The 6,051-nt window shown below is 38.4% G+C and overlaps 1 pseudogene; it reads left to right on the top strand.

Annotated features, from left to right (window-relative positions):
• The first annotated feature begins 1,699 nt into the window (after nt 1–1,699).
• Nucleotides 1,700–3,950, top strand: LOC138833351 (DNA-directed RNA polymerase II subunit RPB9 pseudogene; annotated as a pseudogene).
• The last annotated feature ends 2,101 nt before the right edge of the window (nt 3,951–6,051 follow it).

The raw sequence follows: 6,051 nt of genomic DNA, 5'->3' as shown, positions 1-6,051 counted from the left end.
AGCAGAACACAAGCATTCAATAGCTATGTCATATGACCATATAAAATGATGCTTATCAAAGTGAGCTTCAAGACATGTGCTGCTTCCAGTTCTCTCTCTCTCTTTTTTCTTCTCTTTTTTTCTTTTTTATTGTGAAAATGCCATACAGAGGGATTACAATTACATGAGCAAGGTAAGGAATACATTTCTTTTTTTAATTTTAATTTTAATTTTTTGTGACCATACTGTACAGAGGGGTTACTATTACATGGGCAAGATAATGAGTACATTTCTTATCAAGCATTGCAGCCTCCTCCTTTGTTTCTTATTGCCTCTTCTTTTATTTCACCTTACCATCCCTGCCCTCCTATCTCCCCCCTTCCCCGCCAAAGTTGTAAAGGTCATTTTTTGACATAATATTTTGTGCACATCATTGTTGCAATAGGTCTACCTGTATCCCTATTTAAACAATTTGTTTTTCCCTTCCCCTCCACAAATTATAACAACATCAAATACAGTGAAAACAGGGGTAAACCGTGGGAGAGGGACAAATGAAGCAGCCCAGACAATCTTCTCTAGTGCCCCCAAACCCAGCAATGTATAAGGGCAGCTCACATAGCCAGAGGGGAGTTTTTAGCTCAAGGCTGTATCACTGTGGGAGGACATGTATATGTTGAAAGCAGCAATAAACTCCAACATCTTCTGCCTCCACCCTGTTTTCATGTGAAATCTTTGCCTAACCCCCCCCCCCCCCCCCCCCCGCCAAATCTATCCGGAACCTCATAAAATTGGTTGATAACCTGATAGATCAGGAGTTTTAGAGACTGGCCTGGTTTCTGCAGGAACCGATCCAAATAGGTGTTTCCATTGCTATGCAAGAGGCTCTGACTAGACCTGCAGGAGATGGAGGCCGGCTCTCCCAGGGTGCCAGGCAGGGAGAGTGGAGTCTGGGTCAGCACAACATCTCCACTGGATCCTGAAATTAGAATAAGACAGAAGTGCAAGGTTATGTACAAACATAGAAAAGCATGCTTTTTATATGTATTTTGATATATTACCTATTGTTCATATTTCATAGTTTGGCTTACAATATAAAATATTTCATATTAGAAATAAAGGTATTTTTTAAAATAAATGAATATTCAGGAGTCAACTACATTATTCTAAACAAGGAGAATCTTCACCAAGGCATAAGTTTCAGATCCTTCTGAAATATTTTTCAATTTCCAGACCTAAATCTCACTTGCCCCATCATAGATAACAAGAACTGAACATCTAACACTTGCATAGATCACCACTGGCTCCTGAGGACATACCTTCCACCCACTCTTGCTCCTCATCTCCCTTTGCTCTTACCAGGGATCCAGAGCATTTGCAGCCACAGGAGCTGAGAGAAGGACTTCATTTTTAGGAGTGAAATGAGGAGTCTTGACATGTCAAGGCAAGTTCAGAGCTGAGGCTTTATTTCAGACTTAGAAAGGGAGGCTCTCATTAGGGAGCAATATGCAAATATCCAGGCGGAGCAACAGTGTGAGAAGAACCTAGGGGAGGGTAAGGCCTGCTCTTCTGAGAAAAGTAACATCCCTTGGTAATAACCAATAAAAATCCATGATGTTTGCAGCCCCGGAAAGACAGTCCCCACTGTGAAAATATGGTTTTGAAGAGACATATGCACCTACCACCCTAAATCAGCATCAGAGACCTAGTGATAGGTAAGTTCATGTCCAATACAGTCTCTAGGAAAGGAATAGATTTGAGGCTGATCTCCCCTGAACCTAATTCAGCTAGTCCAGAAAAAGACAGTGTCCACCATCAGCAGCACTGATCCTCAAGGGAGTTGACCAATCAGTGCACAGAGTTGAGCTACTGAAGATGCATCTGATACCATAGTTCCCATCTGTTCAGGGATGTTTGCTATAGGTGTTAGAAACTGATTTCTAGGAACTTCATATTAAGACTTAGGATAAAGAATTGACAGGGAGAACAAAATTTTCTCTTACAGCTAGAGTCTTAATGGACTTTATAATGGAAAAGGAAAATGATAGAAATGTTTATACACGAAAGTGTGAATATATATTCAATGTAGCAATTTTTGTATCCACTAATATCTTGTTATTCTTCCGTACCATATTTCTATAGCAAATTAATCTAATATTTCTTTAAAATTCTCTCTTTGGAGTAATGGAAATCTGAAATTGATGAAGATGTACTTCATTCATATACTGACATGTAGACTTGAAATGCCCTAGAATAAATACTTGTACATAATTATATACATATACACATGTTGAGTGTGTATATATATATAATACATATATTATATATTTATATATAATTCTACTTATTTTAAACTATCATACAGTCTTTAAAGGTCTTCAGTCCCAATCCAAAACAACCTGTTTCTGCTTATTTGTCTCAGAGATTTCAGTCTCTAGTTCCTGTCTCCAAAGATTCTCGACTTGTAAGGCAGAACATCACCTGGCAATTGTGAACAAATAGAGAAGAAGGCTTGTGCTGATGCCACAAAGTACCCAATTTAGCCCTGCAAAGTGGTGCCTTGTGGGAAATTATTAGACCATTGGCTGTCCATTCCTTAAGAGTATTAAAACTGCTCTCATGAAATGAGTCACATAATATTCACTTGTTTTAACGTGAAGATAGCCATATGCGTGTCCATCTCAACTTGCAGCTGGTTTTCTATTTATAAATATTATTATGACACAGGCAGAACTGGCCTTGCCTGAGTACAGGAAGATGAGGGTTACTGCATCTAGGAAATTTTGCACCTAAAATTGTGAGTTAAAAAAAACTCTTCTTCATTCAGAGCTTAGGTCAAGTCCTCTTTTATAATAAAGGACTGGCACAGGGCTCTGTGTGTGTGTGTGTGTGTGTGTGTGTGTGTGTGTGTGTGTGTGTGTGTTCATTTATCTGTATGTGTAAGAGAGATACAGAGAGACAGAGAAAGAGATAGAGAAACAAATAAATTCTGAGAAATATGATTTAAATAAAAATGTTTTTAAATGTGTTGTGGAATAAAATCATATATGTAGTATCTGTTATATTCATCTCCTGAACACAAATTCCTAAACCTAACAGGGATCACTTGTTAACTCACTAGATCTGAGGTGATTTTGTAATTTTGAATTTTTAGCACACTCTCTGGGATGTTCCTGCTGATTTTGATTTATGGACAAATTCTGAGTAGAAAAGAAAATAATATTACATCTGTGTTTAGTTGTGTTACTTCCTATGTGTCAAGAAGGAGTTTTGTTGGAGAAGTGTTCCTTATATATGACTATAAATACTTCATTTTGCATTGACTGAGTTTGACTGAAAGTCTTGTTGTGGACAATGCTTTCCTGTATATATTCTGTGAGTTGGACCATGACCTCACTAGGTCATCAGCCGTGAACTCCTCTCATCACAGTCTCTTCTGGAAGTACATTTCCCAACACTGATGAGACCACTTCTAATCTCCCCTGAGATTAAAAGCCTTAAAAGATTCAATCCTGTTCAAACGTAACCATCAAAGAAACAGAAGGGCAGAGAGGAGAGTGAAGAAATTTAGAACTTCAGTCTGTGCAAGCCGGGGAGGCTGGGCGGTCAGTGCATAACTATGGAACCTGCTTGGCTTTGTAGGTATTCCCTTCTGCCAGGAATGTAACAGCATGCTGTACCCACAGGAAGACAAGGAGAACCGCAACCTGCTGTGTGCGTGCCGGAACTGTGACTACCAGCAGGAAGCAGACGGCAGCTACATCTAATGTCAACTAAATCAAGCACGAAGTGGACAAGCTGACCCAGATCATTGCTGATGTGTCCCAGGACCCCACTTTGCCATGGACCGAAGACCACCCATGCCAGAAGTGTGGCCACAAGGAGGCAGTGTTCTTCCAGTCACACAGTGCTCGGGCTGAGGATGCCATGCGCCTGTACTATGTGTGCACTGCAGCCACCGCTGGACCGAATGAGCATCCCTAACTCCCCCTGTAATAAATGCCAGGTTCTGTGCCCATGAAAAGAAGACATTTAGAACTCCATACACATTTCTTGTTTTTAGTTCTACTTTTATTATCTCTCTTTAGTTGTGCAAAAAAAGAGCGTTACTATTAAACATGTCAGTTTATAAATACAATGCATCTTGAATAATGTCACTCTTTTATCTTTCTACTCTGTCCTTCTCTATCCAACCTCTTTGCCTCCAGAAACATTTCCATTAATAAAAATACAAATTAAATAATTAAATATGAATTTATGACTCTATATTTGTATGGTACACGGAAGACCCTTTTCAGACCACTCTTGGAAATACTGAAGTAATATGGGTCACTATTTTATATGTACCTGTTATACAGTCCCATAAGTGTCTTAAATTTTATTTATTCACATTTTTCATACTTTTTTCTATGTGTGTGTTTATTTAACTCTGCCACAAGCCAAGGGTGCTTTGACCATCTAAACTCTGAATAAACAATGGAAAAAAATGATATCCAATCATTCTAAAACAAGGTACAAATTTATATTATTCCTCCTTTGTATTTCCTCAAGTTACTATAAAATCATGTGAACTGCAGGACAGACAAAACTGGCACTAAATAAAACAAGGTGAAGGAAGCTGGATGCTGTGTAGGTGTGAAAGGCACTTGGTAAACTTAGGGGACACATTAATAGATTGACAAAGAGAGGCCGCAAAAGCATTGACACAAGTAGGGTTGAAAGAAGCCAGATTCTAAGGACAACCCTGAAATTTTCATGATGTATGCTCCAGGGCTTGCTTCAGCAAATACGGCTATGTGGCTTGTGAATTTTCAGTCCACACAGACTCAGGCACCAGAATCCATGGAAGAATTTGGAATAATGATCTCAAACCAGAGCTGTGGGCAGTCTTACACTTCATGGGTTGTGAGTTTCTACCTGACAGCTGAGGCTGCGGATGCGTAGGAAGGAGGATACTTTCCTGTGTATCTTCCTGGGAGAAGGAAGTACAGTTCAGAAGGAAAGTGTTTATGGTCTGGGCCATGAACCTGAATGAGGTCTGGCACACCTTTCTATATCATCAGAAGAAAAGCTACATAAACTTTTGAGAGGAAATATAATGAAAAAGGATAAAAGTAGCAGGAACCATGCTAAACATGGTGGGGAGCTGAATATTCATTCATTGCTGAATAGAATTTAAAATGCTACAGCAATGTTAAAATGTCCTTGAAATTGAATAACAAGTTTGACAAAAAAATGTACTTATTACCTTGTTTATGTAACTATAACCCCTCTGTACATCACCATGGCAATAAAAAATATGAACTTGGACAGTGCTTTCTAAACTTGAAAGCTCTATTAAAATGCATTTCAAAAAACAAATGGTGGGGCATTTATTCCAGAGTAATGCATTTCATTTTCACATAGAAACTTGTAAAAAATAGTCTTAGAATCGTTATCAGTAGTAAAACTAAGAATCTTCCCAACTATTCCTAACTAATAAAAAATAAAAGAAAATGTGTTTCTTCAACCAAGGCAGTCTATTCAATATAAACAGGAGCTAAACTATCATATACATTGACTGGATGAACCATAAGAAAGCTATACTGAATAATACAGCCAATCTTAAAACGGGACTTTTATATATTTTCTTTTTATGAAGTGTCCAGGGCTGAGGTATTGGAAAAAGGGAATTCTGTGGCTCATGGACAGCCCCAGGAGTCTGTGGCATTGGTAGGGAACAGTTCCTCCATGATGGTGTTGACAAGAGAGAAACCTAAATATGGGGTACCTATAGATTCTCAACATTCACACATACATGTGGGCTGCTCATGTGATAAGCACACCCAATGCACACACATCTGCACATGAACAAACACCAAAGTGTGCAAGTGACTACTGTAGTATCTATATGGATTCTACCAATGTCTATTTCCTGATTGAAATAAAGTAACAGAGTTATACAAGATGTTGGTACTGGGATAGTCTGGGGGACAGATGCAAAAAATCTCCTAGTAATTTTCTTCACAACTTTATGGACATTTATAATTATTTGAAAATAAATAATAAGAACATATAATAGTTTTCTTATTCCAA

This window comes from Dipodomys merriami, unplaced genomic scaffold, assembly GCF_024711535.1.
Source record: "Dipodomys merriami isolate MVZ:Mamm:240054 unplaced genomic scaffold, mDipMer1.0.p SCAF_204, whole genome shotgun sequence".
NCBI classification, from domain to species: Eukaryota; Metazoa; Chordata; class Mammalia; order Rodentia; family Heteromyidae; genus Dipodomys; species Dipodomys merriami.
The sequence above is the reverse complement of the archived record's forward strand: the minus strand, read 5'-3'. Positions and strand labels throughout refer to the sequence as shown.